Source organism: Xenopus laevis, chromosome 2S (genome assembly GCF_017654675.1).
Source record: "Xenopus laevis strain J_2021 chromosome 2S, Xenopus_laevis_v10.1, whole genome shotgun sequence".
NCBI classification, from domain to species: domain Eukaryota; kingdom Metazoa; phylum Chordata; class Amphibia; order Anura; family Pipidae; genus Xenopus; species Xenopus laevis.
Genome location: NC_054374.1, coordinates 30,302,891 through 30,318,505, shown reverse-complemented (window position 1 = coordinate 30,318,505; position 15,615 = coordinate 30,302,891).

Here is a 15,615-nt window from a genome sequence, read left to right as displayed (position 1 = left end):
GAGTTTGGGCTGTAACATTTATCCCTTGTCCTCAGATTTCATTAAATACCCCTTACCCCGGGTGCCATCTTTGGGCTCATCCCTTGCCTTAGTTACAACTTGGTAATGATGCTATTAGTATGTTTCCTATCACTTTGGCAAATGTAATAATTACTGTATAACTGTGTTAGTTTTATCATTTCTTATAGAAACAAATTGATATGCTCAGCAACATTCCCTTCCCAGAAAACAAAATCAGAAAAGACTCGGCATGAACAAGAATTCACCTACATAGATCCGAGTGGCTAGACAAGTAATTGTGCCATCACCAAGGTAAAGTATTGACGTAGGCTAACATTTTATTTCATCAATAGTTTAGTTAAGAATATTAATTTTAAGAATTAAATTGTAGAAAATATTCCTGTGCTAAAAACACAATTCTTTTGAGCTCTATGACTGCCCCTCCCTGTATTTCCCACTGAGCAATCACTGCTATCAGGTAGACTCTCTTGTGGTTCTGTGGTATCCCACAGGGGAGGGGGTTAGAACATAGCTAATGAACTCTGTTGGTCATTTATATAGTATATATATATTATAATATATATATATTATTATATTTAGTATATATAATGATATATATATATATTTATGATATATATATAGTAGATATTTATATATATATATATATATATATTATATATATATATATATATATATATATATATATTCCATATAAAAGTATAGTCTGAAAAATATACTCATGATACTTAATGGTGTGTTAGAGGAATCTGGAAAGAAATCTTCTTGTCTGAATCACTCTGCTACTTCATTTCTTACATTCTTCATACCTGTGGTGGAATGTAATAAAAAGTCCGCAAAGCGCAAACCAATTAGCAGAAATAAGAATAAAAAGTCTCATTTCCAATGTAATACTCTTCCTTAAACTGTTATTACATTGTGAATTTTAATTGCGCATTGCAAATTTATTTGCGCATTGTCCACTTTGAAGAATGCTTGAAGGTGTCGTTATCTTTTGGAGCAAACATAACAACTTTTTCAGTAAGAATTTTATTACATTCACTGCGCACTGGCCCTAACTATAAAATTCGCAAAAACTTCTTCCACTCACGGAAGTGTTCGGGTTCTCAAAAACGATATTAAATTCGCACAAAGGTAAATTTATTCACAGAGTAAACTGACAAAAGAGCAATTTATTTTCCCTAGCAGATTCGAGAGAGGGGGATACTAGAAACGGTCTCAACTGGGTTTTCCAATTCAGATACCTAGGCATAGAGATTACAGAGATACATCCAAGTTTTGCGAGATCAATCTAAGACCCCATCGTTGCCAAATTTAAGAATGATGCTATGCACTGGATGAAGCTCCGTTAACTAGTTTGTGGGGCAGAATCACCTTATGTAAAATGATTTACCCTCCCGAAATTCCCCTTTACCCACTCCAAAATGCTCTGATAATGTTGACAAACGCTTCTTTACTAAACTTAATAGTGAAATAAGATCATTTGTCTGGGCAAATAAATCCCCTCGAGTCGGATGGGACACTCTAACAGTCTCGTATCACACGGGTGGGCTGGCTTTACTAATATGCAGCACTATTATTTTGCAGGACGAATTAACATATGTGCATAATTGGTTCAATCCAGACCCTGATAATCTCTAACAGCCTTACACGGAAATATTATGGGATCACTAGAGGCCCTACGTAACGCGCCATATAGGTCATGAAAGACATGCCAGTCTTACCGGAGGTACTTAGCACCCCTATCAGAGTATGGGATATAGTAATGAAACAGAAGTCAAGTGTCAATAATACTACCTTCCCGCATATGCCCATTTGGAGGAACTCTAATCTCCAGCAGTTCTTGATCTTCCTGACTTCTATAATGGTCCCAGATAGGAGTAAAATGATTATCTGATTAACAGCAGATGGAATTTTCCCCCAATTTGAAGTGCTGGAAAAAAAAATAGGAAAACCATAGTTTACAGTTTTTTAGGTATCTGCAGTTACGCAATGCCTTTCAGTCACAATTTTTGTTCCCTCAAACTGGAAATGGGCACAACCATATGGGAGGATAGGCTCTGGGAGCCCAAGACTGAAAAGTTGCTCTCTCAGCTATATAAATTGCTGCCTCCAACTACACCTACCCCTTTGCAAAAGCAAAACTTAAATGGATTAAGGTGGTTCCTGAGCGCTTGGGGAGGAACAATGGGAAAGAAGTGACTGATCATATATATGATTTTCCTAATTGGCCACTAGGGATACGATCCATACAATTTAAAATTCTTCCACCAAGTGTATATTACTCCACTTAAGCTTGAAAATTATGGGGGAGATGTCCAAATAGCTGCTGAGTGCCCAAAATGTCAAGCTGGCAAAACGTGGGCCTTTATTGCATCAGTGGTGTGGGTAATGTCTGCCACATGCAGCAGATACTGGATCCTGAGCAGTTGGCTTGCCAAAGGGTTTAAGGTCTCCAGAAGTGTGTCTCCCTGGGAGTAGTTGGAGGGATCTCCTTCCCCGGTCTAATTCAAGGAAACTAATGAGAGCAATCCTGTTTTATGCCGAAAAAAATAATTGCCCATTAAATAAATGCATGAGTTCTGAGTCACCGAAATTGTTTAGACTGGATAACACTGGTGAAGAAAACCTTACCACTTATAAAACTAACATATGTAGCTCGAGGCTCTCCTACAAAATTTCGATAATATTTGGGCCTCATGGTTAGATGCCAACTGCCAACACTTGAGCTCGCAGAGGTACCCCTGCCTAGATATTCCCAGTGCAAAGACCATTAATCAGGGATACAGACTGTTTTTTTTTTTACTGTATATGTATTGGTGATTTGCTCTGTCACAAGATCCATCCCAGTGATATTGGGTAAAGTATGTCATTCCTCCAAACAACCAATGGGAGATGTTACTATTTATGCGACATTTGTCTATGAGTGACTTTTGTAATTGTTACTTACTTGCATTACCACTCTGGTTGCCAGCCAAGATGTGGCACTCCATAAATCAAACTTAGAATCTACTAGTTCATGCACACTGGTACTTGTGTATCAGAGGCTTAGATTCTACACTCCCTGGAAAAAAGGAATAATAACTGTAGTTGAACCCAATCCTGGCCACCCCATCTCGACTATTCATTGCAGGCAATAAAGATAAATAGCTATAGATTTTTCTATTATCTATATAACATCTGATGTAAATTATAAAAACCTGAAACAAGATGACAACTCAACTCCTTTCTTTTCCACAGCTGGCTTCTCAACACGCATAATAACTGACTCATTTGGTGCAGGTTTGTAGCACTGTGGATAAGGTAAGTAAGACCAAGGTAGCCCGGGGGCTATTTTTTATTTTGTTTTAGGTTTAAAAAAGAAAAAGAAAACCTTTTCCTCCTTTTCCCAGTTATGGTTTTATCTCTACTTTCCAATGTAGCCTCTGTACTTTCTCTTTACTTTCTAAATAAGACAAAATGGGATTTATAAGTGCAAAACAAGCCCCTGATAATAATAGGAAGCTTATTAACTTGCCCAACTAGAACCAATATAAATTAAATTAAAACAGTGAAGGCACTGTATGTAATTTAACATAGATAAAGAATCGATATTTATTAAGGTTGTTTTCTTAATATTAGTAAAATATTTAAAAAAGCATAAAATAGAAAAAGTATATAAGGCTAAAAGTATAATGCACACAGTCCTGGTGCTTATACCCCACAATTTTAAAAACAGGGGTATTCATTCAAATGGATCCACTCAGGCCATGAAGCAAACATAAAATTTATAAAGCATCCTCAAAAAAACCAGGGGAAGCAAATATTCACTCCTGGTAACTTTAAGAGCTGAAATTGCTGGATTGATTCCCAGCATTTCTTTTAACAAGGTCTGTGATCTCACTAGAGGGAAGGGATGGGGGTGGGCATAGCTAGTGGGTTGTGAGTGGTCATTTATCAATTTTTGGCCAATCACAATGCACTAGTGGCGTCCCTCTATTGATACAACAAACCGCAACCAAGTTTTAACGTAACTTCCCAAACAGTTAACTTTTAAGCTAAAAGTAATCTTATCAGATACTCAGCTAGACCCTTAGGCTAAGGCCACACTAGGCGATAGCGCCGCGATTTGACTCGCGCGACTACTTTTCAGCCGCAATCGCTGGGAAACTTTTGCGCTGGCGTCTATGGGGAATCGCAAGCGTAAAAACACACGCGGCGATCTTTTTTCTATTGTCGCTCGAAATCGCCTAGCGAGGCAATTTCGAGCGACAGTAGAAAAAAGATCGCGTGTGTTTTTACGCTGGCGATTTTTCGCGATTCCCCATAGACGCCAGCGCAAAAGTTTCCCCAGCGATTGCTGCTTAAAAGTCGCGGCGAAAAGTCGCCGCGAGTCAAATCGCGGCGCTATCGCCTAGTGTGGCCTTAGCCTTAATTAGCACCATAATACAGCATTTAAGGTAGAGAAACAAACACTTTTTTAATACTGCTTTGATAAAAATTGGCTTCTCGAGTCCCATTTTAATGTAGCTTTAATCCTATATTCATCACCAACACAAAGACCTAGCCACATTTTCCATTCTAAATTTCTTCCTTTGCAATGTCTCTGTGCTTTCTCTAATGGTTTGGTTAGACCCCCTTGTTAACAAAATCTTTAAGAAGACAAAATGGGATTTATAACTGCAAAAAAAGCCCCTGATAATAATAATTATAATAATAGGAAGCTTATTAACTTGCACAAATAGATCCATAATAAATTAAATTGAAACAGTGAAGTCACACTATGTAGTTTAACATAGATACAGAATAGGTATTTATTAAGGTATTTTTCTTAATATAGCAATATATTTAAAAAAAACACAAAAATAGAAAAAGTATATAAGGCTTACAGTATAATGCTCAGAGCCCTGCTGCTTATACCCCACACTTTAAGCAAGCCAGAATATACTTAAAACAGGGGTATTCATTCAAATGGATCCACTCAGGCCAGTAAGCAAACAGAAAACTTATAAAGCATCCTCAAAGAAGCCAGGGGAAGCAAAAAGTCACTCCTGGTAACTTTAAGAGCTGAAATTGCTGGATTGATTCCCAGCATTTCGTTTAACAAGGTCTGTGATCTCACTAGAGGGAAGGGATGGGGTGGGCAAAGCTAGTGGGTTGTGAGTGGTCATTTATCAATTTTTGGCCAATCACAATGCACTAGTGGCGTCCCTCTATTGATACACAAACCCGCAACCAAGTTTTAAAGTAACTTCCCAAACAGTTAACTTTTAAGCTAAAAAGTAATCTTATTCAGATACTCAGCTAGACCCTTAATTATCACCATAATACCAGCTTTAGAGGTAAAGAAAACAAAAACTTTTTAAATACTGCCTGATAAAATTGGCTTCTCGAGTCCCATTTTAATGGACCTAGCCTAAATTTTCCATTTTAAATTTCTCCATAGAATAAGGGCAGAGAGAGGGGTATATCTCTCAATGAATTAAAAAGTAGTTGGTGACTTGTCCCTTTTAAAACATAAAACATATCACTTATTGTTTAAACATAAAAACTTATTTCACATCTAGGAAAATATGGCCATAGGAACAAATAAAAATGCATCACTGGCAGGCAGTTTCCCAGTGTTTCCTGCAAATCTGTAGCCAGTGTGCATACTTTATTGTGGTCTGTGATATCCACTAGAGGGGGAGGGCTGGGGGTAGGTCATAGCTACTGGTCGAGTGACGGGTCAATTTATTTTAAAATCTATGGCCAATCACAAGCCACCAGTGGTACCCCTCTAGTGATATCTCAAACAACATTACATTTTATTCTTATGAAAAACTTATGATTTATCAGGTAGAATTCTTAACTTCCAGACATGCTCCGGATATTAAAAATATTGAGTCAATCAGGTTGTTGAGGAGCCAACCAGACCAAATGCTATACTGGATCTAGTGATCTCTAATGACCCAGAACATAAAGCAAATGTGTAAGTATTTGAACCCCTGGGTAATAGTGACCATAATGTCTCATTGAATGTCTGGTGCAAAAAAACAAATATACATTGGGACAACGAAAACCCTGAATTTCAGAAAAGCTAATTGTAGTGCCTTGCAGAGCATAGATTGGGGCATAGTTTTCTGCTAAAAACACAGAACAACAATGGTTGGCATTCAAAATTATATTAAATAGTTACTATTCTCAATTTATTCCCTTAAGAAGTAAATGTAGAAACACCAAGAAACACCCTATGTGGCTTAATATAGAAATAAAGAAGTTAATAGGAATAAAGAGAAAAGCATTTAAAAACTACAAGTCTGTGGGAACAGAAGCTGCATTTAACTATACTGTATAATCACTATACTAAATGTTGTAAAACAGCAATCCAGAAGGTAAAGATATGTTACTATGTTACCAGACCCATAAAAATTCAGATTCAAAATGAAACAAGCATTCAAATGTACCTGGAAAATGGCTTTATCAGAGACAGTATAAGTAATCAGATAAATATAATGTTTCTTAAACGATTAGGCCTTGCCATTGAAATTGATCTAAAAAGAAAAAAAATAACTGACATTTCCCCACAACCTGTGAAAAAAAAGTATGGGTGCCCATCACCCTGCCATTGGCCCAGAAAACGATATCAAAATCAGCCATACAAATGAGCAGTTGTGAAATTAAAATAATTTTTTGCAGCACTTTAACTTGTTCACTATATCATAATCTGTGATATCACTAGAGAGGAGGGATGGGGGTGGACTAGTGGGCTGTGATTGGACATTTGTCAGTTTTTGGCCAATCACAGTTAACTGTTGGCACCTCTCTAGTAACATCACAAACTATAAATATTTAACTAAACTTCTCTTTCTTGCAAAAGATTTTATCATTGATCAAGTAGGATTTCTACCTTTCTAAATCTAAAATCAATCTTAACACGTACTAGACCATAAATTAGCACCATTTCATATATTCATGTCTAAGCCCTTTATTTCCACCAATAATCTAGAAAATATGGCCTTAGGAACAAATAAAAATGCAGCACTGTGGGCAGTTTCCCAGTGTTTCCTGCAAATCTGTAGCCACTGTGCAGACTTTATTATAGTCTGTGATATCACTAGAGGGGAGGGCTGGGGGTGGGCATAGCTAGTGGCCTGTGACTGGTCAATTTTTTTAAATCTTTGGCCAATCACAAGCCATTAGCGGCACCCCTCTAGTGATATCACAAACTACAACACCAGATGCAATTTTTAACTTCCAGAAATGCTCCTAATAAGGTACACGTAACATTTGTAGAATACAGTTAGTGTTTCTTAGACACTAGTCAAGCCATGGAGTTGAAATTGATCCAGCAGTAAGAAGAAAAATAAAACATTGGTGCAACATGGGGAATAAACTTTTATATTGCTTGCTGGAGTTGCTCCCAGTCACACCTGTAAAAGTGAAATAAGTGCATTATTACTATACATATATAGACCGCTTCATTTCCGCTGTTTGCATTAACTCTACATATTACCGCCCACCTATTAACCCATTACATGCCCTTGACCCCATGTTGACTCCTCTCCAAACCAAGAACTCAATCCATTATCCAATATATTAGGACATTGAAAAGTTGGTTGCCTAGCTACTAAAAATGCCTTACCTTTAAACAAGCAGGGATTGTTTGTCCATATAATTGCAATATATTTAAGCTGGCCGACTAACGTCAAAGTCAACCCTGGTGTAGCCAATCCTAAACTCAACTTGCATCTGATTCATTAAGAAATTTTATTGCTTCATTATACAATTTAATAAAAGTTTCACCGTTACTTGCTGCTTTCAAAAGTAAAACTCCCAAAACTTGGTTGCCCTTTTATTAGACACCAGTGGGATCACTCTGAACTATAGCTGGAAAGGGTGGGAGCTACAACAATGGGGCTGGTCACTTCTCTGTATAATTAGTGGGGAGCACAACTTTCGCCTGCTTTGTTATAATAATATAACTGTATATCTATCTATCTATCTATCTAATCTATCTATCTATCCTTATCTATCTATATATACACACACATACAATCATCTATAAGCAGCTGCATTTGTATTTTAACATTAAAAAATAAACTTTCTAATTGCACCTCAAAATGGTTTGTTTTGGTTTTTATTATGTTTTTCACAATAGTAGCAATGCCTTGGACCTGAAGTTTGCCAGGAGAAGGATAAAAAAATGTAAGCATACAAATGAACACAATATGATTGTTTTGGCCCATCAAAATGAAGGCATTTTTATTGGAGTTTCCTAATGGGGCCATGCTCAGGAGCCCATCAAGTTGTGAATGACAGAAAAATTCAGTTTTTCAATGCAGTGGTCTAACGTAAGGGCTTAAAAACCCATGGTTCTGAAATTAAAAGGGGTTTTGTTCACTTTGAGTTAATTTTAGTACGCTATAGAAAATAATATTCTGAGACCAATTTGGCTATTGAATTAAATGTTTTATCATTTGTGTTTTTTGAGTTATGTAGCTTTTTAATTCAGCAGGCTCTCCGGTTTTGCAATTTCAGCAATCAGTTGCTAGGGATGAAATTAACTCTAGCAACCATGCACTGATTGAATTAGAGTTGGAATATGAATAGGAAGGACCCTGAACAAGAAAGAGTAGTAAATAAAAGGTAAGCAAAAGTAATACGTTCATAGCTTTACAGAGCATTGTTTTTGATGGGGTCATGGACCTCCATTTGAAAGTGAAGAGTCAGAATAAGAAGGCAAATAATTAAAAAAACTATAAAAAATTTCTTAATAATAAATAATGAAGAACCAATTGAAAAAAAGTTGCTTAGAATTGGCCATTCTATAACTCACTGAAAAGGTGAATCACATCTTTAAGCTTTTAAGTCAGCTTGCTGAAACAGACTATTGCCTACCAAGAGGCTATAACTGCTTTTAAAGTTTTTATACCAACAGTAAAATACCGATTTTAGTGAAAGTTTTAGGCCTGAATATTTCTATAAACTAAGGGTATTATTTCCAACATAACTTATAATCAAATCATGCAAGCAGCTTTTATTCATTGCAATATATGACCAGAGAATCTTTCAAATATGTGTCATACTACAGAAGCAACATAAAATCATTATATGAAATTGCAGTAATTTGAGAACTTGCTGCCTGGGTCTCCTAACATTTGAGTAGCGGAAATACCAGAATTTAAGAACAACTCATCCCCGATATGTCTCCCTTATTTAGTTAAATGAATAGCCAGATTTTTGGGACACGATTTACTTGCAGTATAATTTTTTATTTTGGAATTTGCTGATCTGGGTCTATCAGCAACTATGTAATTCAGTTCTGGAACAGACAAGAACAATTCATATAAAGGTGTGCTGAGTTTAACTTGGAATGAAAGAGAGCGCTACTAGAATGATTGGAAATGACCCAAACGAATATCAAAAATTATGTTTCTCTGAAAATAGTTACAAAGTTAAATTGGGTTTGAAAACAGACAAAAGTCGCATCAATGTTCAACCCCTCCAAATGAAAACCCAGCATCCATACATACACCCCTCCTACTTTTAATAAATTCTATATACCCATACTACTATAGAGCTTAGTATCACAATAGCCTTTTGATATTCATGTCTGTCCAAAAAAATCATCCAAGCCATTCTAAAGGCATTAAGAAGAACCCATTAATACATTTCAATTTAAAAATGGGCCTCTGCCATGTTTTTCTCCCATATTTAAAACACTGAAGAAAAAGTACAAGAGTGAATGTAAAATACCTTGGAAGGCAATTTTTCAGATAGAACATAATTTCTGATATTCGTTTGGGTCATTTCCAATCCTTCAGTAGCGCTCTTCTCATTCCAAGTTACACTCAGCACACTTTATATGAATTGTCTCTGTCTGTTCCAGACTGAATACATCAGTTGCTGGATAGACCAGAGTAGCAAAGATTCAAATAAAAAAAAATTAACTGGGGCAAGTTAAATCGTGTCCCAAAACTCCATGGCTATTCATTTTAACGTAAATTAAAAGGAGAAACAGTTGTTCTTAAAATCTGGTTATTTCCCTACTCAAATGTAGAACCCAGGCAGCAAGTTTCTCAAATTACTGACAAGCATAATCATTTTTATGTTGCTCTGTAGATGACACATTTGAAATAATGTGATCTTGGTCATTATATTGGCAAATTGAATAAAAGCTGGCTGCATGATTTGATTATAGAGTTTAATGTGGAAATAATACCTTGAGTAATAGAAAATATTCAGCCTAAAACTTTCACTAAAAATGGGTATTTTACTGTTGTATAAAAACTTTAAAAGTTATAGCCTCCTATTGAGGCCTAAACATTTAGTCGGGCTGCTCCCTCAGCTCATAACCAAGTTATAGATATGATATAGACATTGTTGTAACCAGGCAGACATACAGTAGCTGCAAAATAATATCAGTAATCTGAACTGTAATTTGAACTTATTAAAGATGGGATTTATGAAGTATCTAAAGAGACTAAAATAGATCATTCTCTCCCATATTTTTGCATAACTGGCCTTAAACATCCCACAGTTTGGAACCACTGACTTTGCTTAATCAGCTTTGCCAGATCATCAGAAAGACAGAATCAATTATGGTTTATCAACATAAAAACTCATGGACGAGAATTCAATTTGAGGAGAAAAAAAAAATGTCTTCAAAAATTCAGTTCCAAGTTTTTTTTCCCCCATAATATAAAACCGTGAGATAAGTTTTTATGAATTGATTAGCATCTCATATTGGGCAAATTCACTAAGATTCAGTAGTTGCGGGCCGCAGGCGTAACCTCGACGCACTTTCGCGCAGGACGTAGTTTTGGCCAGACGCTCCGCAATCACTAAAATCCCAAAGTTGCCGCTCAGGGTAGCGTAAAAGGTGGCGAAGTTTGCAACCTAGCGTTGAATTCGCTAAAGGCGAAGTTACGCTAAGCGATTGGTTAATTTGCATACGGGCGCCAATTCAAAAATTTCAATGGAGGAAATAAAACGTACAATCAACTACAAAATGCCTGGGGAAACCTTCAAAACATGCAAAATAATTTTTTTTTTTTTTTTGCCCTAACATCAGTGCCCAACTGTATAGTTAATTGCCATGAGTTAGGAAATGTAGGTGGGAAAGGAGGGGAGCCCCAAATTTTTTTTTTTTATCTTTATTCAGCCTAAACCCATAATATAAGAAAAAAAACGCCAAGCGGTTTTTTGGGACTTAGAAAAAATGTTAACTTTTTTTCAAAGCAAATCCCTAGTCAACTCTATGCCAGTTTTCTGTAGCATGGAACAATAGTAACAATTGTATAATGACTGATAAACTGGAAAAGTCAGCTTATTTGTTGGGAGCCACAGGAATATATTTGCATACATTTGTAGTTTATTTCAAGACTTGTATCTACAGTGGCAAGTAAGCGACACATTGCTAATAGCAGAATTGGGGTACAAGGATATGATAGAAAGTTTTATTGGAAAGAATCATTCACATTTACATTTGGCAGTTTACCAGATTTCTCTGCATGATTGCTGATCTGACAATAATGCAGTGGGAGACAGTCACACAGCTTGTGTTGGACATAACTTTCCATACGAATTATGTCGGGGCAAGAAACATTGTCTGATTTGTTTCCTTTTACTAACTTTATTTAATCTGAATGTTAGTGGCAGTTGAAGATTTCACTGCCCAAGTCGTTAGTCCGTCTATGGCCAACTTTATGGAGCCAAGTGATTCACATTAGCCTGTCTTCCTGGAGATGAGCAAGGAATCCAAATTTCAACCTCTCCAACTAATACGCGTTGTGTGAATCAATTCTGGCTAAGATACATGTTAAATGAATTGGTAAACATGGCCAATGAGTCTGTTTAATATGTGTTTTACTGTATTTGATTCCTTCCAATGGAACTTTGTTTCTAGTTTCATATTTCCTGTACTTTCCCATATTTCTGCTATTTAGGCAAATGGTGTGCTTACTTGCACTGTAGATGGACAAGTCTTGAATAAACTACAATGTAATGCAAAATATATTCCTTGTGGCTCGCCACAAAATAAGCTTGAACGTTTTCCACGTTAATCAAGTCATTTAAACTTGTTACTATTGTCCATGTACAGAAACTGGCAATAAGAGTAGATAGGGATTGCTTTGAAAAAGTTAACATTTTTTCTAAGTCCCAAAAAAACGCTGGCCGTGTTTTTTTCTATATTTATGGGTTATAGGCTGAAAAAGATAAAAAAAATTGGGGCCCCCTCCTTCCCACCTACATTTCCTATACTCCAATGGCAACTTAACTATCAGTGGGCACTTGTGTAGGCAAAAAAAAAAAATTATTTGATGTTTGAAGGTTTCCCCCCAGGCATTTTAGTGATTGTACGTATTCCTCCATTGAATTTGAAATTTGGCGCCGGTATGCAAATTAACCATCGCTAGCGTAACTTCGCTTAGCGAATCAACGTCTAGTGAGAACTTCCGCCACCGTGGGTTACGCTACCCTGAGCGCAACTTTGGATTTAGTGAATTTTGCGAGCGCTGGCAAAACTACGGCCTGGCGAAGTGCGTCGAAGTACGCCTGGCGGCAAGCTACGAATTCTTAGTGGAATTTTGCCCAATATGGAGACTGCAATCAATTTCATAAAAACTTATCTCACGGGTTTTATTAATGGGAAAAAAACCTGGAACTGAAATTTGAAGACATTTTTTTTCCTCTCAAATTGATCTCCGTCCATGAGTTTTTATATGTGAATAAACCATAATTGAATTCCTGCTTTCTGATATGTGGCAAGTGATTAAGCAAAGTCAGTGGTCCCAAACTGTGGATGTTAAGGCCATAGGCAAAAATTGGAAGAAGTCTATTTAGTTCCTTTAGATACTTCATAAATCCCATCTTTAAAAGTCAATTAGCAGTCAAGATTTTACTGATATTTTGCAGCTTACTGTATGTCTGGCCTGGTACAACAATGTCTATATCTATCTTACCTGTTATGAGCTGAGGGGAGCCCGACTATGTTAGCCTCAAATGGAGGCTATAACTCTCACGTCAATGGAAATTCTTAAGGTTCTGGCTCAAATTCCAGTTAAACGGCTGACAGGCACTGTTTTCGATATTCCAAAACCTCCCCTTGCAGTTTTCTAGGCTTGTGCATATGCAGTATAATAGAATTAGGTGCGGACCATGGGGAAATATAGATACAATGGTGGTGTAGCACTATAAGAAAGAAGCAGTGCCATTTTTTTGCACCTCTTTATAGATCTATAGCAACCCAGTGTACTACCTTTTACTTGTCCTTTAAATGGTCCCGCAACAAGTAGTAAAATAAGCTTAATTTAATGACCTTTATTTTCATAATTCTCCCCAAAAACCTGTCCTAACATGAATTTGGCTGTTTAGAAAGTTGATAAGGATTACGCTTTTGAAATACCTGATGTTCCAGCAAGCTCTGAATATCTGGAGGTTCGATATTCAGTAAGTATAGATCTGCTACTAGTGTACTTTTTAAAAACATATCTCTCTTATTATGGATTCATAGATGCTACCTATCCCTTGACTGCAGTTATGTTTTGCTGTGGTAAGATTGCTTTAATTCTTCTTTTTTTGCTTCTACATCTCGATATGTAATAAGTACTAGGTTTTCCCAGGTGCAGTAGCCCTTAGCAACCAGTAAGATGTTTGCCTTTAAACAGGTGACCAGTAAATTCTATCAGCTATAGGTTACTGCACCCAGGCAAACCTAGTGCCTTTTATTCCACAACCTGATGTGTCCAAAACAGTTTTGCTGCAATATTTTTAAGTCATTGATTACGTGAAATTAAAAAATGTCCATATGTTGGCCTCTAAAAAGGGCTGTTCACCAAAAACAAACACTTTTTTTCAGTTGCTTTCAATCTTTTATTATTATTATTTTTTAATTCAGGCAATTTTTATTAAAAATTACAGCAGAAACAATAGTTTTTTTATGATGATTACAACAGTGACATCCACATCCATTTTCCAGGATGCTATCAAATAACAAAAGATTTTAACATTTAGGGTGTTATTTATCAGTCCGAATTTATCTCAATATTTTCTGCTACAAACTCCGATCAAATCCGCTCTGGTTTTTTTTACGTTTATTTATTACATTTTCCTGAAAATGTGCTTTGCAGGAAAAATTCAGATTTTTGCGGTTTTTTTGGATTTTTTCATCCAATTTTCAAGATTATATTCCGAATTTTCACGCGAAAACGTCGGGGTATTGCCAAAAACCCAGCGCACATAAAAAAATCATTTGGACTTCTCCCATTGACTTATATGCAACCTTGACAGGTGTGAGATGCCGGATTTTAAGATTCTGACTTTTCCATCTTCAGGGTTTAATAATTCCTATAATTTGTGATTTTTTTAAAAGTCTGATTTTATTAAAAAAACAAAAAAAAAAAACATTTTTCGTGATTTTTGCATTTGGAGTTTAGTAAATAACCCCCTTAGATTGAGGTGAGGTTTAGTAAACCGCACATTGAAAACCTTAATGTCCTTATGTAGCCCAATCTAGCCATTTTCCCCATATTTTTTGGTATTTTTTAGTGCCACTTCTGGATTTGTAAATAAGGGTTTCTATAGCACAAAGGTGTTTAATCTCCGAAACCCATTGTGGGGTAGTGGGAAGCAAGCAGTCTTTGCACCTGTCTAATGATTTTTTTTTTTTTTTTTTAGCAATAAATAAACATTCTGTAATAAAGATGCTTTGTGAAAATGTAAATGTATCGCTGAGCGCAATTCCAAATAAACACGCTTTTTTGTGTTCTGGGAAGTTGCACCTCCATGATTTCATCTAGAGTATTAAGCACTTGTGATCAAAATGTGGGTGGAGATGTGCATTCACATACCATGTGTACTAAGATTTCCCAAAATGTAAGTTTAAAGGGAAAGTAAAGTCTGAAATAGAATAAGGTTAGAAATGCTGTATTTTGTATACTAAACATAAATATGAACTTACTGCACCAAAAGTCTAATAAAACAAATAATTTATGCTTTCAAAGTTGGCCACAGGAGGTCACCATCTTGTAACTTTGTTAAACATCTTTGCAAGACCAAGACTGTGCACATGCTCAGTGTGGTCTGGGCTGCTTAGGGATTTTCATGAATTATCAAAACCGCACAAGTCAAATATCTGCCAGAAGCCAATACAGCAAGACTGATTAATAATCAGAGAGTCCTGTGTTGTCATGTAATCTAATGTGGATTTTATAGTTTTTGTATTGTTTAATACTAACTTTCTCCAACTCTGCAGAACCAGTGGCTGCAGCAAAATAATCCTCCAAATAGAATCCCAGTTTATCTGTTTAAATCTGGCTCCAGGATCTTTGTCCCTGCAGCTGGAGTTGAAAACAGTAAAGGGGATGTAAAGCCAAAATAAAATCTAATACAAATCTCTACACAGTCGCCGACTGCTCTACAGGAAAACAAACAAAGCTGCTTCAGTTCGGCTGGCAAAGTAAGGCGGGGGCTCCCCTTGCTGTTCATAAGTATGATTGTTTTCCTGTCCTATTGCTATCCACAGCAGTAAATAACGGGAGAATTTCACTGCAGTCGGGTTTTTATAAAAATGTTACACGTTTTTTAAATTAAAGTATATTGGAGATAGGTTTCTTTTCATTTAAAGAAAGTAAA